A 24006-nucleotide genomic window follows, 5' to 3' on the forward strand; every position below is an offset into this window, starting at 1 on the left:
GCTACTGGCAGTTCTCTTAGGATTTTTTGTTTTTGCATTTTTAGGAGAACCACTGTTGTCCTCTGCTGCCAATTTTTAGTACGACCACCAAAGTTTTGCATCCAGATGTTGACAAGAGTCTCCAAGGAGACAGCATTTTGAGCAATTTCCAGAGGGGTTGTGGAAGAATATAGGTTGGTTTTTTTGGGAAGGAAGTGTTTGTTTTGTTGGTTTCTACTGCTCGCATGCTGTAGCGCTCTGAGCAAACTGATTGACACAGTGTCAGGCCCAAAGTCATTATGTGAAGTCCAAGGTGGGTCTGACACAGTTTGGGAGTGAGAGAGAGAGAGAGAGATGCCACCACACGTTCCTTTCTGCAGATGCCATAGTAACAAACACAGGAATAAATCAGGAATCCTGCATAGGTTTGGTCCTCACGACTGTACTTGTGGGTGTGGGGATGTGAGATGGGGTTTTGACCCAGATGTAATCTAAGGGACTCAGAGTTGGAATGATTCTAGTTGAATCCAGACATGGCTGTTAATAAATCTTACCCAGCGAGAAGCACAGACGTGGAATTGATTTATTTCTCAGTTTGCTATTTGGTTCGCTAACATTTCAATTCCAACTCTGAGTCCCTTAGATTGCATCCGGGTCAAAAAACCCTCTCACATCTTCACACCCAGAAGTACAGTCATGGACCAATAATCATTATGTGAAGTCAAAGGTGGACCTGACACACAGCTTAGCAGAATTATGTCACAGATGGTTCATGTAAAAAAGTGGAATAGCAACTTTCCCATTTCCGAACAACATAGCCCTTGTAGAAAATGTAACCCTCTTATGTGCCACCACTGAAAAGTCCCTACTCTCTACTGACTATGGAGCAGTATCCAAACCAATAGTCAATTACCATGTTGTATTAGCAAGTTCACATGAGACAAACCACAGAGTTTAGAATTCCACCTGTTGCCATATTCCAGTAGTTTCCAAACATCTTTCGACAGACTGCTCCAGCCAGGTGACAGATACTGGTAGTCTAATCCAGAGATGGATTCCTCCCGGTTCAGACCAGTTTGCCCAAACCGGTAGCAACCCGCTGGTGATGTCACAATGACATAACAGAACCAGTTCGGTCGGTGCCAGTCTGTGGGCTCCACCATTATTTATTCATTTATGTATTGCAATTTTCCCCTCTTCTGAGCAGGTGTAGAAGTAGAGTTTCTGGCACTGTGCATGCATCACCATCTTGTTTTCAGCGTTTTTCTCCTTAGCTTTTTTGGCATTGCGCATGCCCAAGAGCTGCACTCATGTGGCGCACCCATGCAGTGCACCCACGTGACACAGGAGGAAGCGAACCAGCAGTAAGGTAAGGTGTGACTCACCTCTGGTCTAATCCAAGCACTAGCTATTTCCAGGCAGATTGCTTTTATCCTATTATGGGTATACAGTGTTCCCTCGATTTTCACGGGAGTTACGTTCCAAGACCTCCCGCGAAAATCGATTTTCCGCGAAGTAGCGGTGCGGAAGTAAAAACACCATTTTTGGCTATGGACAGCCAAAAACTACCCCCATGCACCCTTTTTCAAGGCAGCGCAAGGAGCCGGGCTTGAAATTAGGGCAGGGAGCGACGAAAGTGCGGAGGCCGTCAAAGATTGCTTTGAATGTCAGCTGCCCCCGCCCCCCAGCGCCTCCAGCTCCCTCGCCGCTACCGCCCACCCGCCCGATCCACCCCTCTCACCGGCTTTCTTCAGACACGAGTCCTCCTGCAGCAGCGCTGGCGGCTACGGCTTCTCATCCTCCTCATTCGGCCGGTAGCCGCTCTGAGCGCTTTGAGAATACCTGCCTCACCCCTCTCACAGTCCCTTAGCTGAGAGCACTTTCGTCCCAGCTATCAGTGAGGGGGCTGCAGGAGAGGTGGGGCAGGCGTTCTCACAGAGAGGGAGAGGGAGAAAGAGAGAGAGAGCAAGAGGGGGGAGAGTGGAAGGTAGAGAGAGAGAAAAAAATGATAGAAAAAGGGAGAAAAAAGAGAAATGAGAAAATTATTGAAGCAGAGAATGACAGGAAAGAGAGAGAAAGAGAGAGAGAAGTGACTCTTGGTGATGACGTATGACGTCATCGGGTGGGAAAAACCGTGGTATAGAAAAAAAACCGTGGAGTATTTTTTAATTAATATTTTTTGAAAAACCGTGGTATAGCCGTTTCGCGAAGTTTGAACCTGCAAAATCGAGGAATCACTGTACAGCTATAGCACTTAGACTTACATACCGCATGACAGTGCTTTATGGCCCTCTCTAAGCAGTTTACAGAGTCAGCATGTTGTCCCCAATCATCTGGGCCCTCATTTTACCGACCTCAGAAAGGTGGAAGGCTTGATCCAGTGAAAATCGAACTGCTGTATTGCAGCTGGCAGTCAGCAGAAATAGCCTGCAGTACTGCATTCTGACCATTGCGCCACCATGGTTCTTATTAAGCAACCATTTCAATCTCTTTGGAAAGTCTCAACCAGGAGGAGCTGAAGCTCGTTACGTGATCTGGTAGAAACACAATCTATGCATCATGAACAATCCTTTTTAAGCAGACAGCAGCCCCTTCATCATCTGAGGAAGTCAATGTTACTTTTCCACATGTCGTTTGTGCAGATTAACTTTTATCCAGGAGTCATTCTGCCAGCCATTCCTAAAAGTTGTCAGAACAAAGGTTCTCTCACTGGCAATAGACTGAATGAAATATTCTTCTGTTTCTTAAAGGCATACCTCATCCAAAGAATTCAAGTTTCATTTAATCATCTCAACTTTAATGTAAACAACTACTGTATTGTGCAGAGATACTTTAGAAGAAGATAAACGTATAATTGGCTCAGTTAATGGAAGTCAGTTTTAGCATCTAAGCTTTGTTCTTGAACCTGTTCTGACACAAAATAACTCTGTATTATCCAAAAGGAATAAAAAAGAAGCGAACAGCCAGAAGTATCTTAGCATCTAGGCTGATGGGTGTTGTTCCTTCAGTCACCCTCAAATACAAAACAAATAGTTCTGCTTATCAATTGAGATAATTACTCCCTTTCATGTGTCCTGCTGTTTTACTAGAAATGATACTTTTGTAAACTACAAAGAGCAAGTCTCCAGCTGTGTGTCCCATCATTTTTCTTTCATTTCATTTCCTTGGTTTTTTACCCAATTACAAGGCCAACATTTTTGTTTCAGAAGGAAATCTGTTTAAATAACCTGCATTTTCCATCACCCAGAAAAATACTGGATGCTGCAACCACTTTAAAAAAAAAAGGAACAAGAGCAAAAGTAGAAGTAAATACTGTTTCCTTTGAAATGGGTTTTCAAGTGTGTTATTTGTCTTGCATTGCCTTTTTTTCAGAGTATTGCTGAGAAACGCTGGGAATCTGCCATATCTTGAATTGCTTGGGATAGAGAATAATTCAGGCCATCCACTTACATATTAAATTGCCATATTTATCTGTCAGACTGATTCCCCTGCCCCTTCACTGAATGGATCCTTATCTGTTGATGAAAATATAAATTGCTGAAAATAAAGCAATGAGTGGCAAGTGCTAAATAATGGCAAGCACCCCTGCTGAAAAATGTGGATGCATTTGAAAATTAGCCATCATTGGAGAGGACCTGCACTCCTTTTAATAAGTCATTGCCTTCTTAAGAACTAAAAGCACCCTTCCTTCCTTCCTTCCTTCCTTCCTTCCTTCCTTCCTTCCTTCCTTCCTTCCTTCCTTCCTTCACATTCTTCCTTCCTTCCTTCGTTCACATTCTTCCTTCCTTCCTTTCTTCGTTCACATTCTTCCTTCCTTCCTTCCTTCCTTCCTTCCTTCCCATCCTTCCTCTGGACTCATCCCATTTCATCCTTCTCCTTGTCCCCTCACATCTTGGAAATAAAACTGCTTCAAGTCTTCCATTCAGGTTGCTGCTATAAGATATATAAGATATTGCATGCCCAAATAACTAGACTCAGGGATTTTTTTCCCTTGTGCCATCATTCTACTAAATACCTAATTACCACACTACACTGAAACCTCGTCTTACAAATGCCTCGTCATACAAACTTTTCGAGATACAAACCCGGGGTTTAATATTTTTTTGCCTCTTCTTACAAACGATTTTCACCTTACAAACCCACCGCCGCTGGGATGCCCTGCCTCCAGACTTCTGTTGCCAGCGAAGCGCTCGTTTTTGCACTGCTGGGATTCCCCTGAGGCTCCCCTCCATGGGAAACCCCACCTCCGGACTTCCGTTGCCAGCGAAGCGCTTGTTTTTGCGAAGCTGGGATTCCCCTGCTGAGATTCCCCTGCAGCATCGCAAAAACACAGAAGTCCGGAGGTGGGGTTTCCTATGGAGTAGAGCCTCAGGGGAATCCCAGCAGTGCAAAAATGGGCACTTCGGCTGGCAAAAGGGGTGAATTTTGGGCTTGCACACATTAATCGCTTTTCCATTGATTCCTATGGGAAACATTGTTTCGTCTTACAAACTTTTCACCTTAAGAACCTTGCCCCAGAACCAATTAAGTTTGTAAGACAAGGTATCACTATACTGTCTTATGTCTAAGGATATTTACATATAGTAGAGCTGTGTTACTATTATCCTCTCATCTTTCCTATTACCTTCTCCTATTGATATCTTACGATTATATTACTTTGTTGCTTGTATATACACTGAGAGCTTAGGCACCGGAGGTCCAATCACATTTTGCTGATAAAGTATTTTCTCATTCTCCCTCTCCCACTCCTCTTCCTCCTCTCTTCCCCACATTTATCTTGATTTGCTTTTCTTCATTTTTTCCAATTGGAAAAAGGGAAGGGAATTTGCATAGGAACATGTATTTATACATTTCGTGTTTATAAGAATATACGAATGAGGGTAATTACCATTTATATATGTATTATGTATATCATACGTTTTATTTATTGGCAGTTGATTTAATCATCAGGTCATCAATTAATATTTATTTTGTTTGTTCCTGGACTATGCTACTTTTCAAAAATGTAGATTCTGCATTTATTTAAGGCATAGGAAAGAGTGCAGTGGGAGAGGCATAAATATATCTGTCTCTGAACAACATATAGGACTTTTGACTGTTTATGGTGTCATCTTAAATATGGAGTCAACTTGCTTTTGAGCAAATATGGCATATAAACCAACTGAATTGTAATTATTAGCTATCAGCAATAGATTTGCCCCCATTCCTATATCTTAGGTCTTTAACAAAATGTAACTGCATGAAGATGAGCTGGGGTGGCGCAGCAGGTAGAGTGCTGTACTGCAGGCCACTGAAGCTGACTTGTAGATCTGAAGGTCAGCGGTTCAAATCTCATCACTGGCTGAAGGTTGACTCAGCCTTCCATCCTTCCGAGGTGGGTAAAATGAGGACCCGGATTGTGGGGGCAATAGCCTAGCTATGTTAAAAAAGTGCTATTGCTAACATGTTGTAAGCCGCCCTGAGTCTAAGGAGAAGGGTGGCATAAAAATCAAATAAATAAATGAATGAATGAATGAATGAATGAATGAATGAATGAATGAATGAATGAATAAATAAATGAATGAATAAATAGAAAATTTCTCTTTTCATGCAGTTGTAGTAGTAGTAGCAGCAGCAACAACAACAATAATAAAATCTTCAATAACATTATCAAACACTATAATATAACCTTCAATAACATTATAGAACAAATGTCATTGTTGAAATGCAAAAATCATGGAATCAACAGGAATGAATTTTTGTCTGGAAGGATTGTAAGTATCATTCTGTGGTTTACTATTGCCTCCTCCCTACTGTGGCTTGCACTGGCTGCCGATCAGTTTTCAGTCACAATTCAGAGTGTTGGTAATGACCTATAAAGCCCTACATGGCATCGGACCAGAATATCTCCGGGACCGTCTTCTGTCGCACGAATCCCAGCGGTTGATAATGTGCCACAGAGTTGGCCTTCTCCGGGTCCCATCAACTAAACAATGTTGTCTGGTGGGCCCCAGGGGAAAAGCCTTCTCTGTGGCGGTCCCCACCCTCTGGAATCAACTCCCCCCAGAGATCAGAACTGCTCCCACCCTCCTTGTCTTTCGTAAATTGCTTAAGACCCACCTATTTCGCCAAGAATGGGGGAATTGAGACATCTCCCCCAGGCTTATGGAGTTTATGTATGGTATGCTTGTATTGTATGTTTTTTAAATGATGGGTTTTTTGATACTTATAATATTAGATTTGTTACATTGTATATTGTTATTATTATTGTTGTGAGCCGCCCCGAGTCTGCGGAGAGGGGCGGCATACAAATCTAATAAATAATAATAATAATTTATTATTATTATTATTATTATTATTATTATTATTATTATTATTATTTAGATTTGTATGCCGCCCCTCTCCGCAGACTCGGGGCGGCTCACAATAATAATAACATAATAATAATAATAATAATAATAATAATAACAACAACAACAACAATAACAACAACTACTACTACTACTATTATTGTTGTTGTTGTTGTTGTTGTTGTTGTTGTTGTTGTTATTATTATTATTATTATTATTATTATTATTATTATTATTACAGCTGAAAAAGAGTGACTCACCCAAAGTCAGCCAACTGGCTTCATTTCAAAAGCAGGACTAGAACTTCCAATCTCCTGGTTTCTAGCCTTATGCCTTAACCACTGCATCACATTGGCTTCAATTTTACACTTTTTGCTTTTTACACTTAAATACTTAACTTTACTTAAAGTTAAAGTTAATGAGCCACGGTGGCACAGTGGTTAGAATGCAGTACTGCAGGCTACTTCTACTGACTGCCGGCTGCTGCAATTTGGCAGATCGAATCCCACCAGGTTTAAAGTTGATTCAGTCTTCCATCCTTCCAAAGTGGGTAAAATGAGGAGCTGGATTGTTAGAGGTAATATGCAGCCTATTAAACAGGGATGTAAAGCGCTAAGTGCTACTGCTAAGTCTATGTGCTACTGCTACTTGCACATGTTGCTTCTATATAGGTCCACTTCTAGCCATTTTACACTAAAAAGACTATGATGTTCATCCAGGTGTTATGTCCTTTGCTTTTTACATAAATGGTATATGTTAATATTGGTGATTATTTACTAAATCTTATACTAAATCTTTCATGGTCGTGACCTTGAACTGGGCAAAATGGTGAATCAAAGGGCAACATCTTTTTCAATCACATAAGCTAGCCAAAGAAAAGATCCAAAATCCCAGGATTCCCAAAGAAACCGTTACTGCTTCAGTACTTCTGGCTGCTGCTGTGCAGCTGAGCTACTGATATGATCATGTGATCTTCATTTTCACATTCCATGACAGTTTCCTAGCAGGAGTGAAATGTTCCCAGTTCACTCATGCCTATCAGTCATTGGAGAACCGGTTGTGAAGGGAGCGTGAGGCTCCGCCCAGCAGCCCGGACACCGCCATTTGGGTTATTTTACCCTCTGCACATACCTAGAATGCTTTGCACATGCGCAGAGGGTAAAAGAACCCAAATGGTGGCATCCGGGCAGGTGGGTGGAACCTCATGCTCCCTTTGGAACGGGCTCTCCAATGACCGATAGCCACAAGCGAACCAGGAGCATTTCACCCAATTCTCAATCAATTTCAAAATCCTTTGCTCCCTCCCTTACTCAGCAGCAACGAATTACCTGCTGAAAAGATTAGGGAAAGGAAAGGAGATTTTTGATGCTTCCTGTCAGATCCCCTCCAGAAAACTCAATGGGGAAGTTGCCCCTGCTCCCACTGCTTTTGGGGTCATTCTGTTTCTCAATTCCAAAATATCTCTGAAATGATGACCCAACCAGGCATAAAAACATAGAAACATAGAAGACTGACGGCAGAAAAAGACCTCATGGTCCATCTAGTCTGCCCTTATATTATTTTCTGTATTTTATCTTAGGATGGATATATGTTTATCCCAGGCATGTTTAAATTCAGTTACTGTGGATTTACCAACCACGTCTGCTGGAAGTTTGTTCCAAACATCTACTACTCTTTTAGTAAAATAATATTTTCTCATGTTGCTTTTGATCTTTACCCCAACTAACTTCAGATTGTGTCCCCTTGTTCTTGTGTTCACTTTCCTATTAAAAACACTTCCCTCCTGAACCTTATTTAACCCTTTGACATATTTAAATGTTTCGATCATGTCCCCCCTTTTCCTTCTGTCCTCCAGACTATACAGATTGAGTTCATTAAGTCTTTCCTGATATGTTTTATGCTTAAGACCTTCCACCATTCTTGTAGCCTGTCTTTGGACCCATTCAATTTTGTCAATATCTTTTTGTAGGTGAGGTCTCCAGAACTGAACACAGTACTCCAAATGTGGTCTCACCAGCGCTCTATATAAGGAGATCACAATCTCCCTCTTCCTGCTTGTTATACCTCTAGGCATGGGTTGTCTCCTACAGTATCATGCCACTTCTGATTTTATTTAATATACTGATATGCCCAGAGCTGGTCTAGAAGTTCTTCGTGTGGAGTGTGGGAAACTTAATGCCTTCCCCGCAGTCTCCTTGTGCAGCACTGTACCTTTAGCATAAACAAAATTCAAAAGCAGAGCAACACTTCAAACATTCTATGTGTTGTTGAATACAATCTGTCTGTGTTTTCTAAAGGGTCAGAAAGCTGACTCAGAGCTAAAAGAACTGCTATGATTCAGGAACAGCTAAGCCTCCCACAACCACACTCCAAACAAAAAAGGCATTATCACAAACTGCTTTTGAGAGTACTATTTATCACCTGGCATTATCAACTTTTCCAAAGAAGACAAACTATAAATCCAAATAGGGATCCTGGAGATTTTGGAATTCTTAGGAGTCCAGACAATTATATAAACACATACTTTGAGTCTATTTCTGGGTTCCCAAGTAATGCTTATTTCCAGGAAGACGATGTAAAGCCAGACAGCAGGTTGCAGTTATGTATTGCCTGATGGTACTTGCGGGTTATATTTGAAGAAGCTTAAAACAAGCTTTTGTCTGCCACCACAAGTACGAACTGATCTCAAGCAGTTTGGCTGTCTCATAGGAAGAAAGGCTTGTCCTTGTTTACAGAAAAGTTATAGCTAAAGAACTGTGAATTTTTTGGCAGCTTTTGTTTCAGAGTGCAAGGAACAGCATGAGGCATATCTATGCATGTAGTGTGTTTTTCAGACTATAAGACACACCTTAGTTTTGGGGGAGGAAAATAAGAAAAAAGCTGATTGGGGAGTGGATGGCCTCCCTGAACGCCCTCAATCAGCTGATCCCAGAAATGAACTTTAGCAATAGGTTCATTGATCGTGAGCTCTCTGCCTTGCTTTTTCAGCCTGTGAAACCTCCGTTTCAGAGGCATTTTCCAGTCTGTGAAATCTCTGCTTGATTTCAGTGTATAAGGTGTATCCAAATTTTCACCCTTTTTAGAGGGGGGGGGGAGAGAAGCGTCTTATACTCTGAAAAATATGGTGTGTGTGTGTGTGTGTGTGTGTGTGTGTGTATGTGTGTGTGTGTATGAATATAGAAAGATTTGAAAGGAGGATGGGCTTTTCTCACCCAAAGTATTTATCACCAACAACTATAGACTTATCCTCAGTCAGCCACATTCTCCCATTTCAATACTCTTATCTCTATCCATTTGGCTACTTAGATCATAATGCTAAACCTGTCAGATCTATATATTTGTTTTCGTAGATTTTCACGGATACAAGTATGAAGGTCTTGGCATATTCAAGTTTCTTCCTGTGTAGGATTTAGAGATTTCTGGCAACGTTTCAACGAGGTCCCACTCGTCATCTTCAGGCTGGTGCTTCTGTCCTTGTTCTAGGGCGAACAGGTGAAAATATATATATATATATATTCATTTTTAATTTGTACTAATAACTTGGGAGAAGGTAAATGTTTTTCTTTTGCTTTGCACACACCTGATCAATTCTCATATTTCCTTATGGCCAGAGGATTTCAACTTTCCCTGGCTAACATAATAGCTTGTTCTTAAAGACTTTGCTCTTTCTTGTTTTGAAATTTATGAGAGATATCTTTTCTGTTTAGCCTTCACAATGTTTCCCATTTCAGCTCCCAGCTCCCTAGATTTTTTTTTGCATCGTTTAGGTGAGCTGAATTAATTTCTTATGCTATATTGTGATTCAAATCTTGCTGGTACACATAATCCTGTTTAATTTTCTTGTTTTTCATATTTCATATTACTAATTCATGTTTCTGTCCATCATCTACATCTGGCATAAGGTACAATGCAGAGCATCTTTTCTGAAACCCTCTCCCCTCAAATGAAAATACACCAGGTGCCTATTTTTCCAGTGAAGTGGCTGCCATGTCAAATGATAAAAGCTGTTTCAAAAGAATGTTTCTACCACCTTCTTTTTTTTTTTTTTTTTTTTTTTAAATTTTTTATTACAAATATATACACATTTACATACAATATATATTTTATATTAATACAAGGCTAAATCAACGCGTAACAAATACACGAACAAACAAACATGACAAACAAACAAACAAAAATATTCTTTAAAAAAAAGATCTAATTGCTTATTTAAGTACATTAATAACAATAACTATTCACTTAGCATATTTTATAATATTTGTACTTGTATTCCCTTCAGGAGGTAAGTTTTGAATGATTTTTGATTTTAAATTATTTTCTGGTGAAACATGTTGTGTCCTCAGCGTATACCATTTTCTCTTGTAGGTTGTCACTGTTTTTTAAATCGTTTAATTCTTTCTTATCCGCCTTCTTTTATTCATATTCAATTTCTTTAATGTCATACAGATCTTTTTTTTTAAAAAGGTTTTTTGTATATATGTCTTTTGTATATATTTTTTTTCTATGTAATGAAAAGGATATAAAGTATTGTTAATTTGATTTTTTCTTTTGAATTTTATTTCTTTTCTTAAACCAGTTATAAAGATGTATCCAGGTTTTATCGTGTTCGGAATCCTCTTTGTTTTTTAATTTAATTGTTAGTGCGTCAAATTCAGCACAATCTAATATTTTTTTAATTATCAAATCGTCTTCAGGTGGTTCGGGTTGCTTCCAATTTTGAGCTATCGTTATTCTAATTGCTGTTAATATATGAATTAATAAGTAGTGTTTGTTTTTTTCAATTTTTTGATCTATAATTCCCAGGAGAAAGGCTTCAGGTTTTTTATTTATCTTCATTTGTAAGATCTCTTCTATCCAATTCTGCATTTTGTTCCAGAATTTTTTTATTTTTGAGCAGGTCCACCAAATGTGGTAATATGTCCCCATTTTTTTGCACCTCCAACATTTTGGGCTTGTTCCTTTATACATTTTGGCTAATGTTGCCGGTGGAAGGTGCCACCTATAATACATTTTGTATATGTTTTCCTTATAAGCTGTAGATTTTGTTAATTTATAGTTCTTGGTCCAAATTGATTCCCACTTATCTAAATTTATGCTATAACCAAAATTTTTGCCCCAACTATGTATACTATTTTTAACGATATGTTCCTCCATTTTATAGTGTAGCATATATTTATATATTTTGGAAATCATTTTTTTTTCTTGGCCTAAAATTATCTTATCTAATTCTATCTCTTTTATTTGTATTTCCTTCCTTTTCCCTTCTTGATATTTTGATTTAATTACGTTATACGCCCACCAGTCGATTTTGATTCCAATTTCTTCTAATTGTTCCCTAGTTTTTAATTCCCCATTTTTTTCTAATGTTTGATAATAATTTAACATTTTGTTTAGTTCTCTTGAGTTTGGATATATCGTCGCCTCTAAGCTTGAGTACCATTTGGGAGTTTGGTGATAGTACATTTTTTTGATTTTTTTCCAAGTTGTGTATAACGAGTTTCTTATTATATGTTGTTTGAAGTAACTATGTGTTTGTTCTTTATTTTCCCACAGGATAGCATGCCACCCTATTCTCATATCGTGTCCTTCCAGTATTAGAAGTCTCTTATTTTCCAATTTAAACCAGTCTTTCAACCAATCCATAATTGCTGCAGTATAATATAGTTCGAAATCTGGTAGTGCAAATCCTCCTTGTTTGATATTATCTTGTAGATATTGTATTCTAATTCTAGGTTTTTTTCCGGCCCAGACGAATTTTGTAATCATTCTATTTAGTTTTTGAAAAAAGTCTTTTCTTAATATAATTGGAATCGTCCTAAATAGATATAGAATCTTGGGTAAGATAGACATTTTTATTGTTGAGATTCTACCTATGAGCGAAATAGGCAATTTGTTCCATTTTTCTAATTTCTTTTTTATTTCTTTCATCAAAACCGTGTAATTATCTTCCTTTATTGTGATCGCTTTTGCTGTTAATTTTATTCCCAAATACTTAACTGTTTTTACTATTTGTAAGCCTAATCTGTCTTCTAATATTTTCTTCTCTGTATTTGTTAAATTTTTTGTCAGTATTTTGGTTTTTTGTTTATTAATTTTGAGTCCTGCTACTTTTCCGAATTCAGTAATCTCCTTTAATAAAACTTCCCCTGATTCAATTGGATCTTCTATATTGAATACTAGATCATCGGCAAATGCCTGAATTTTGTATTCTTGTCCTTTCAAATTTAATCCTTTAACATTTTTATTTAACCTTATCTGATTTAATAAGGTTTCTATGGCCAAAATAAATATTAATGGGGAAAGGGGGCATCCTTGCCGTACTCCCTTTTCTATTTTTATATTTTGCGTTAATTGGTCGTTTATTATAACTTTTGCCGATTGTGTAGAGTATATCGTCTTAATTGCTTTTATAAATTTTTCTTTAAATTTCATTTTGGTCAGTTGTTTAATGAAGAAGTTCCAATTCAAATTATCGAATGCTTTTTCCGCATCTAAAAATATTAGTGCCAAATTCTTTCCTGGGTTTACCTCATAGTATTCTAAAATATTTATAATGTTTCTCAAATTATTTTTTATATTTCTGTTTGGTAAAAAGCCGTTCTGGTCCGGATGTATGATTTCATTAATTATCCCTTTAAACCTTTCTGCTAATATTGTTGTAAAGATTTTGTAATCTGAGTTTAGTAATGCAATTGGTCTGTACTGTTTTATTAAATATCTTTGTTCCAAATCTTTTGGTATTAGTGTTATTAAACCTTCCTTCCAGGATTCAGGCATTGCTCCTTTGTCTAACACCTCGTTCAACATCTGTAGTAATAATTTTTTGACTGGTTCATATATTTCTTTATAATATTCGGCTGGTATTCCATCTACTCCTGGGGTTTTGTTATTGTTTTGTTTTTTAATTGCTAGCTCTAATTCTGTCATAGTTATAGTTTTATCCATTCTATCAATGTTAGTCTCCGATATTTGGGGTAATTCAATCTCGTTCAAATATTGATCTATTTCTTCCTCTTTTATCTCATCATTCCTATATAGCTGTTCAAAATAGTTTTGTATTATCTTTTTTTTTTCTTCTATATCGATTTGTTTTTTTCCCTTTTCATCTTCCAATTGTTGGATATATTTCTTCTCTTTCTGTTTTTTAATTTTATAGGCAAGCCACCTTCCCGGTTTGTTTGCGTGTTCGAAGTAATTTTGTTTTACACTTTTGATTTTTTGGGCTATTTCTTCCTGTGCTATCAAGTTTATCTTATGTTTAATTACATCTCTTTTTTCTTTTAGTTCGATTTTTTTTGGATCTTTTATCCATTCGGCTTCTATTTGTTCTAATTCTTTTTGATTTTCTCTCATCTCCCTATTTTTATCCTTATTTTTTTTACTAGTGTATGCAATGGTTATCCCCCTTATATAGGCTTTGGTTGTGTCCCATATGTTTTGTATGGTTGTGTCTTCATTCCAATTTTTTTCTAGAAAGATATCTAATTCTTTTTTTGAAAATTCTTTGTATTTATTTTCTTGTATAATTTTTGTATTCATTGTCCATCTATTTTTTTTGGTTTGGTTTCCTCTAATTATAATACTTACTGGGTTGTGGTCTGCCCAAAAGTTGGGTTCTATTTCTGCTGATATTATCTCTTGTTGTAATTCTATATTTGTCCATATCATGTCCAATCTGGACCATGAGTCATGTGGGTGTGAATAATAAGTATACTTACATTCATCTCTGTGTCTTTCCCTCCACGTGTCTTTTAGTTTAAATTCCTCTATAATATCTTTGAGTTTTTCTGGTATTGTTTTTTTCTTTTTACTCTTTTCTTTACCTTTATAGTCTTTGTCGTAATCTATTATTATATTGAAGTCCCCAATCACACAGATATTTCCTTTTTCAATTTTTATTATTTTTTGGTACAACGTTTTATAAAAAGATTTTTGGTCTTTGTTGGGAGCATAAATCACAATTAAATTTGTTTTTTTTTTATTAATTTCAATTTCTGTTATAAGTATTCTACCCTCTTCATCACTGTCAATTACTTTTGGATTTAACCAGCTTTTGATATATAGTGCAATTCCCCTTTTTTTTTCGTTTGCAAGTGATGTGAATAGTTTCCCTAGTTTCGGGTGTTCCAATACTTTCTTATCCTTTTTCCTTACATGAACTTCCTGAAGGCATATTACGTCTAAATTTTGTTTTATTAATTTTGTAAATGTTTGTCCTCTTTTTTGAGGAGAGTTCATTCCGTTTATATTCACAGAAAATAATTTAATTTCCTTATTCATTCTTCGTCAACTATCTTGCCCTTTTGCTGCTTCTAAGCTCTCTGTAATTTTCTGTTTTCTCCCCTTTCCCCTTGCTTATCTTGTCTGTTCTCTCTTCCTCTATCTCTCCCTCCTCTTGGCTTGTTGTCTCCAGTTCTATGCTGCTTTCCCCTTCTTTTTTCAGGTGTTCTCGGATAAAGTTATCTGCTTGTTCTAGTGTTTCTATATTTATTTTCTTCCCCTTCCACGTTAGCATCACCCCCTCTGGCACTAGCCATCTAAATTGTATCTCGTTTTTTATTAATTTGTTTGTGAGGTAGTGGTAATCCCTCCTTCGTTCCCTAATTCTTTTAGGTATTTGTTTTAACACAATTATGTCTTTCCCTTTGTACGTTAAGACCCCTCTGGTGTTCCTGTATATCTCGTCCCTCAGGGGTTTTTTTGTAAATCTAAGGTGGACCTCTCTGGGGAGTTGGTGGCGACGTGCGTAATTGGTTTGCACTCGGTATACCTCGTCTACGTGGTTAATTAGTTCACTATCATTTATTTTTAACTCTTCCGCAAAGAGTTCAACTACAGTCGCAAACAGGTTCTCCCCTTTTTCTTCGGGTATATTTTGTAGCCTGAGATAGAATGAGGCTTTTTCGAATTCTAATTGGGCAATGGCCCCTTCTAAATCTTTATTTACCCTCCTAAGGTCTTCTTCGTTTTTAGTTAATCTCAGCTTGTTCGCTTCTGTTGTCTCTTCCACTTGTTGAATTTTAATTTCCTGTCTGTCTACTGCTTCCTTAACATCTTCTATTATACTGTTAAATTTGGCAAAGTTTTCATTTACTTCCTCAAATTTTTTTTGTGTCTCTTGGTGGTTTTTAACTATAGTTTCTTGGGTTTGATTGGCGGATTCCTGTTGTTTTATCATAAATTCTTGAATTTTGTCTAGGGAATTTTGTAAGCTTTGAAGCGAGGGTGCCTGATCCTTAATTTCTCCTGTAACTATATCGGAAGTTGAAGAGGATTTCTGCACAGCTGGTGATAGTAGGGTTAAATTACCCCTTCTCAATGACTTGGTTAAAGTCTGTTGAGTTGCCATTTGTAATAGGTTTTAACCTTCTAATAATTAAATCAATATCTAATCAATCTATTCTATATCTAATCAATTAGTCAAATTACTCTTTAACTATTAATTCAGTATATGACCAGTCGAACCAATCAATTTATACAACTTATTTTTCAAAAAAGAGAAAGGGTAGAATTAATGCTTTCAATTATTATCGGTATTTCAATATTTAAACAGTATTTAATCTAACTTAGCTTATTCTTTTCAGACTTATGCTTGATATTCTAACTTATATCTTAATATTTAATATTTAATCCTTAATATCTAATATCTTAATATCTAATAATATCTAATACTTAATGCTATAGTATTTAATACTTAATACTTAATCAATATTCAATATACAATATATAATACACAGTTAATTAATTAATGGTTAAGAGATCAACAGTTGAGTAGTTAAGTAGTTAAATAATAGTTGAATAAATCCTTATAAATATTATATATAAACAATTTTTAAGAGTAGAGGTAGAGGTTTAAATAATAATAATATAGTTATAGCTTTAGCAAGTCCTTACATCAATTAATCACTTAATTAATTTGTTAGTTGATTGGTTAATTACATTTATTAGTATTGTTAGTTAATAACAGCAATTACTTTGATTTCATCTAGTTAGATTTCATCTAATTGTATTCTTGTCCAATCTGGTTTCTGTCCTTTATTTTCCTCTAATTTTATATATTGTCCAGTATACGTTTCTTGATCCTAATATTGGCTTTAGTCCAGACTATTGCAAAAGTAAGTGAATTTAGCAGTCCCACATTCAATATTCACAGTTTAGTAGATTGTAGCTTAGTGTCTGGTAGTTTAATTTCGCATAAATTTCTAGTTTCCTATGGGAGGATCTGCTATGATAACGTTGATGATGTTGAAAAAAAAAAACCAGCCCAGTCAAGTTGATATCTGATTAAGTCAAATTCCTGTCTCTTTAAGGTTATACCTTCTTGTGTTTTATGGGATTTTAAGTCGTTGTGTAGTCCAAAGGCAAGCGCAAACCAGATAGACCAAAAGAACCAGCTAACAAAACGAAGGGGCGTAGATCTCCACGATGTTATCTTGCTGTTTCTGCTTCCTGCTTTCGTAGCTCTATGTTTCCGGAAGAGGGGGAGGCTTAAACACGTAAATGTAACGTCTCACGCCGGGGGAGGTTTTTTTCCTTAAATCCCCGCTTTCGCTGCTCTTATTCCACCTGGTGTTCGTGAAATAAAATCATATCATCCCCCGGTTATATCCGTCTTTAGTTCCCGATTTTTAGTTCCTGATTTTTCAATCTATCTCCGTTCCGTCTCCGCCCCTCGACCCAGCTCTCCTGTCACACACCCGATTCTCCTGTCACCGCACGCTGTCTCTTGCTTCTCCTGTCGCTCAACCTTTTAATCGCCGCTTCTTTCAATTTGAGCTTTTCTATCTTTTATCGTCTTTCCCACAGTTGTTCTGGTACACAAGAAGTTTCCGAATTCAAAATATGTTATTTTAGGGTACTTGCTGAGGTTCACCGATCTCTTCTCACTTCCTCCTCGATGTTTACGGGGCGGCCATGTCTCAGGGCCAGCAAACGCTGGCTTCTTTTTTGCCCGGTCCTGGCGGTTCAAAAAAGCTTGTGCCGGTGTGAGCTAGCGACTCTCACATCGGGCACAGCATAACCACCTCTTACGACACCCTTCCCTCCAAGTTGGGTGTCTGATCTTATATTTAAAGGCAATAAAAGTCGTGCTGGGAGAGCAGCGGTTCACTCACCAGCTCCGCATCGACCAAGCCCCGCCCCGGAAGTTCCTTTCTACCACCTTCTAATAAGAGCAGCAGCAGTTACAACTTGTCATCCTAAAAGGAGTTCTATTTGTGGCTGTTTTATTACAGGAAATAAGGTAAACCTCCAATGCAGATTTATTTACTTATTTATCATACATTGATATTGTCCTGTTTCCCAACATATTAGGGTAATAAACAATTAAAATTAAGACATGTTACAATAGTCGAATACATAAAACAATATTGCAACATAACCAATAATGCCATGCAAGTTTGTTTGTTTGTTTGTTTGTTTGTTTGTTTGTTTGCTTGTTTGTTTTATTTAATTGGATTTCTAGGCTGCCCTTCTCCGGTAGACTCAGGGCAGCTTACATAATAAAATCAATATAATACAACATCGGAGAAACCCAATATAAACCTAAAAAACAATGTAGAACCAGATCTAACCGCCCCATACTAAAACATTAGACTAACAATCATTCACAATCAACAATAGGCTGGTTATGACCTATAAAGCCCTTCATGGCATCGGACCAGAATACCTCCAGGACCGCCTTCTGCTGCACGAATCCCAGCGACCAGTTAGGTCCCACAGAGTCGGCCTTCTCCGGGTGCCGTCGACTAAACAATGTCGTCTGGCGGGACCCAGGGGAAGAGCCTTCTCTATGGCGGCCCCGACTCTCTGGAACCAGCTCCCCCCGGAGATTAGGATTGCCCCCACCCTCCTGACCTTTCGTAAACTCCTTAAAACCCACCTCTGCCGTCAGGCATGGGGGAATTGAGATATCTCCCCCTGGCCCTTATATTTTATGTATGGTATGTTTGTGTGTATGTCTTGTTTTTAAATAAGGGTTTTTTAGATATTTTTAAATATTAGATTTGTTATTAGATTTGATATTGTACATTGTTTTTATTATTGCTGTGAGCCGCCCCGAGTCTACGGAGAGGGGCGGCATACAAATCTAATAAATAATAATAATAATAATAATAATAATAATAATAATAATAATAATAATAAAAATTAGTGAAATACGAAGATCTAAACATCGAGCTGCAACGACTCTGGCATAAACCAGTGAAAGTGATCCCAGTGGTACTTGGCATGCTGGGCGCAGTGCCAAAGGATCTCAGTGGACATTTGAAAACCGTCGGAATTGACAAAATCTCCATCTGTTAATTGCAAAAGGCCGCTTTACTGGGATTGGCAAACATAATTTGCTGCTACATCACGCAGACCTAGGTGCTTGGGAAGCGCCCGACTGGTGATGAAATACGAAATCCAGCATAGTGATCTCGTTTGCTGTGTTGTACGACATAATAATAATAATAATAATAATAATAATAATAATAATAATAATAATAATAATAATAATAATTCATAGGGTCCACCAGAGCATGAGGCAATGCTCAACGGCCCCAAGCCTGCTGGCACAGGTGTGTTATGAAAGACCAGGAGGGTGGAGGCAGCACAAATTTCCAGGATGAGCTGATTCCAAAAGATTGGAGCTGCCACAAAGAAGGCCCTTCCCCTGGGTCTCGTCTTAGCTGATGGGACCCAGAGAGGGATGACTCTGTGGGCTCTAACTGGTCACTAGGATACATGAGGCAGTATGCTGGTCCTAAGCCATGTAGGGCTTTATAGGTCATAACCAACATTTTAAATTGCGTTCGGAGACCAATCGGTAGGCAATAAAGCTCGCAGAGTGATGGTGAGGCATGGATGTATCTAGACATGCCCATGACTGCTCACGCGACTGCATTTTGAACCTCCTGCAGTCTCTGGGAGTTCTTTAAAAATAGCCCCATGTAGAGAGCATTGCAGTAATTGAGCCGCGAGGTGATGAGGGTGTGAGTGACTGTGAGAAGAGACTCCCTGTCCAAATAGGGCCACAAGTAGGTGGACCTGTGCAACCCCCCCCCCTTGCCAGGTATTCCAGGCTCAGTTGTGGATCAAGGAGGACCCCCATATTGCAGACCCTCTCTGAGGGGGATAAGGATTCTCCCTGCCCCCAGGGTAATAGAAAGATGGATGGAGTTGTATATCAAGAAAAAGAAGGTTGAAGACATAAATGAATTGAGTTGGCACAGTTTTTAGAATGCAGTATTGTGGGCTAACTTTGCCCCCCGCCAAGAGTTTGACCCTGACCACCTCAGGCTTGACTGCTTTCCATCGTTGTAGGACCCATATTGTTGGGGTGGCAATATGCTGATGTTGTAAAACATTCAGAGAGTGCTGTAAAGTACAGTACATAAGTCTAAGTGCTATTGCTATTGCTATAAAACTATACTGATCTCCAAATCTCCTCTGCTAACCTCATGGCAGAAGTTACAATACTAAATACCCATAAAACATTAATCTATGAAAGCACTGCTCTAGAGAGCCAGCATGGTGCCATGGTTAACATATTGGACAAGGAGTGGGAAACTCAGGCTTTCCCTGGCAGAGTAAACCAGTTGGGCGATCTTCGGCCAGTCATTCTCTCTCAGTGTTAATCATTGCCTAGTTCTATAACAAGCTGACTAAGAAATAAAACTCCATGTTGCAACATGCACTGGTAGGTTTTGCTCTAATGCAAAGCAAGTAGGCCTTGCAACTAAGCGGGACAAACACTAAAAAAAAAACACCACTAAATTTTTAATGATTTTAAACACTAATAATTAACTCCCTCTTGATTACAACGTATTCTGAATCCCTTTGATAACCTATATCTCAACATTAGGGAAGACTGATCATTTGGAAGGAGTTTTTCTCAAAAGTGTGCTTTGCACACACAATAAAAAAAAAATCTCATACTTAGCTCTTCAGAGTTTACAGTGTCAAATTTAAGCAATGCAAAGACATCTGAGTTCAAGAGAGGTCTGAACTCATTCTGACCTCAAGAGAAAATAAAAGACATTGGCACAGTTCAGTCATTGTCAGCAATAAAACAATGTAAGGGGAGAATAGTATGAATCCATTTTTTTCATCCCAGCCAGATGAACAGGGAAGAAAAATTATGCAAACTGAATACTCTCAGTCCATGGGCCGCATGCATCACGCACTGCCCACACCCGTGTCTAGTTTAGCGAAGGTGGGAAAAGTTGTGATACGTCAAGTGATGCCGAGTTTGCTGAGACAATGCGAGTTTGACACCCCTGCCATACACTGAATTGCCATGCTAGAGTCATTCCACCTGCAGGGCATGACACCACCACTAGAAACCATCTTAGCATGGACCCAAATATTAATAAATAGACTGGCTCTGTCCCAGAAAGAAGCCTATATGACTCTCATCACATGAAAACTTTTCTCTATTGAGCAAAATACTTAATCTTATCAGACCACCTGGAATCCATTGTGTTATCAACAAAATTATTTTTCTTTCCTCTATAAAACATCTGCTGCTGTTTCACAATCGAAGTACAGTGTTCCCTCGATTTTCGCGGGAGATGCGTTCCGAAACCGCCCGCGAAAGTTGAATTTCCACGAAGTAGAGATGCGGAAGTAAATACATGTACACCATTTTTGGCTATGGACAGTATCACAAGCCTTCCCTTAACACTTTAAACCCCTAAATTACCATTTCCAATTCCCTTAATTTACTACCATTTACTCACCATTATTACTGGTACTCACCATTGAATAAGATAATTAATGATCCTGATATTTATAAACATAATTATTTATTAACAATAATTTTTTTTTTGTTATTTATTTGCAAAACCTATTAGTTTGGCGATGATGTCATTGGGTGGGAAAAACTGTGGTATCGGGAAAAAACCGCGAAGTATTTTTTTAATTAATATTTTTTTTAAAAAACGTGGTATAGGCTATTCGCGAAATTCGAACTCGTGAAAATCGAGGGAACACTGTATTTGTCAAGACATTTTGCTATCCCAAGCTTCACTGCATTCATGTAGGACCCTTTGACTTTGTATGAGAATGGTCAAACATCTGGTCAAACATCCAAATCTCAGCCAAAAAATGCTCTGTCCTACACATTGACCAAAAAAAAAATCCGAACACCAAATACAAACTAAATAAACAAGACCTTACAGACAATCCTCACTCTGTAAAAGACCTTGAAATACTCATATCAAATGGCCTAAGTGCCAAAGTTCATTGCAACAACATCGCCAAAAAGGCTTCAAGAGTTGTTAACATAATCCTATAGTAGCTTCTCCTCCAGTAATATCATACTACTAACTAGAGCATACAAAACTTTTGCCAGATCAAAAATCACATCCACCATCATCAGGCTGAAGTTTCCAAGCTTCGTGCTGTTGTAAAATAAATAAATAAATAGATAGATAGATAGATAGATAGATAGATAGATAGATAAATAAATAAACAAACAAACAAACAAACAAACAAACAAATCTTAAACACGACCTAAGCAAAACGCATAAAATCATCTGTTACAAAGTCCTTCCTATCAATGAATACTTCAGCTTCAACCACAACAATACACGGGCACACAACAGATACAAACTCAAAGTAAACTGCTCTAAACTCAATTGTAGGAAATACAACTTTAGCAACCAAGTAGTTAATGCATGGAACTCACTTTCTGACTCTGTAATATCATCACCAAATCCCCAAAACTTTACCCTTAGACTATCCACTGTTGACCTCACCCAATTCTTAAGAGGTCAGTAAGGGGTGTGCATAAGTGCACTGCATGCCATAAGTGCACTGCATACCATCCCTGTCCTAATGTTTCTTTATTAGTAGTACCACTATCATGTATATAAACATTGTTATATCTTTGTATACTACCAATACATACTTGACAAAAAAAAAAAAAAAACGTATTTCATTTTTTCCCACCAGGACCCATCTTATTCAGTGAAGCTGATAAAAGCAAGATCTGACAGATGAGAACAAGAAATTCACACATGCGTCAATTTGATGGCTCTTGGTTTTCAAGGAAGGTGGGGAAGCCTTTAATTTTTTTTTTCTGGCAAACAACCATCAGTGGTTAAGTTAACATTTCACTATTCAATTTAATAATTTGATGGTAACAACAGGGAGGAAAAATGACAGTGAACCCTGGGTGATATTCGTTTTCTCACTTCCTACATATATAAAGTTGCACTGAAGAAGCTGATTAGCAACGATGTTGCTGACTTATTGCTTTTTTTACAAACTGTTCTGAGTGTGTGTGTGAGTGTGTGTACACACACGTATACATAGAAGCTTGTCTGCTTTATTTATGGTAAGCTCTACTTCCCTGTAATATCAAGTCTATGCTGGGGGTAAATATGCCTTTGTTTTACTTCTCAAGTGAAGCCCTTAAAAGCAAATTCATAGCTGTCAATCCTGTCTTAAACACATGTGACATTATGCGAGTGTTTGCTAAACGCTCAATAGGCTAACATGCAACCAGCAGAGTTAGTCAACTGAAGAATTGTCAGAGAGAATTGCAGCTGAACAAAGGAGACATTCACGCTATATTCTGTAGTGAAACACAGCATTAAAACCAGCTTTGCACAGGGGGAAGGGAATTGGTATTTTTATGCAGCTGTGTTGACCTCATGTCTTGAAAGGAAGTGCTTACAAAAGAACAGTCCCCCCCTAAAAAAAAAAAGCACATACTGTTCACAAAGCAAGAAAACAGTTTAGGGTGATGGAGCTTTTTCTCTCTGTGTGCAACTGTACAAGATTATATGGCTTTCCAATGGCACTCCATTAGGTGGCACTTAGAGCTGGTTCATCTTACAGTAATGAAAAGCTGGTGTAAACAAATGCATCTGACCTACATTTCTTTTGATGGAGAGAAATGGGAAAGATTTCATTTTCCCTTAGCATTTGCTTTGTTGTGTGCATAAATAAATAGCCACAATAGCAGGAAATATAGAGGAGAAGGCTCTGGCGGATTAATGCTTTCTAAAAACTATTAGCAAATACCTATCAGAACTTCCATGTGACATATTCCTATTTTGAGATGAGTGTATCATTTACTCTATTGTTCCCCACCCACATTCTATCTCTACCTATTAAAGACACTGATATCCACCATTCTCGGTAGCTGCTGAGAATGAGTGAATATTTCTATCAATGCCACATTCTAAACCTTTAGAAATAGCATTGTTCCTTCTGGTCCCATTTCCAGAGATTCTGGAGAATTGATAGATACCTCTACTTATAAACTTTTTTAAAAAAATCTTTATTGAATATATATATTAACAAAAAAAGTAGAGTGAAAAATAACACATATATTATTAATACAATCATAAATATCATATTGAAAGACAAAGTGAAAAAAGAAATAGAAAAAAAAGAGGAAAAAAAGGTAAACAGAAATATAGTATAGATGGAAAGAGAAGATTATAAAGATAAGAAAAGAAAAAGGGGGGTCAGCTGATAGGTGGCACATCAGTAATATACTTAATGTACATCTACTTACGAACTTAATTCGTTCTGTGACCAGGTTTTTAAGTAGAAAAGTTTGTAAGAAGAAGCAATTTCTCCCATAGGAATCAATGTAAAAGCAAATAATGCTTTGGGGAAACCACAGGGAGGGTGGAGGCCCTTTTTCCTCCCAGGTGATACCTGGAGAGGCCCCATGGAGGCATCTCCCCAGCTTTTC

At 37.8% G+C, this 24006-nt stretch overlaps 1 protein-coding gene across 8 annotated transcripts in view; it reads right to left on the minus strand.

Annotated features, from left to right (window-relative positions):
• The window catches only part of PTPRK (protein tyrosine phosphatase receptor type K), a 484094-nt gene that overhangs the window by 305626 nt on the left and 154462 nt on the right, over window positions 1-24006 (minus strand). The gene's annotated exons all lie outside the window — the stretch shown is intronic.

Source organism: Erythrolamprus reginae, chromosome 1, assembly GCF_031021105.1.
Source record: "Erythrolamprus reginae isolate rEryReg1 chromosome 1, rEryReg1.hap1, whole genome shotgun sequence".
In the NCBI taxonomy this organism is placed as follows: Eukaryota; Metazoa; Chordata; class Lepidosauria; order Squamata; family Dipsadidae; genus Erythrolamprus; species Erythrolamprus reginae.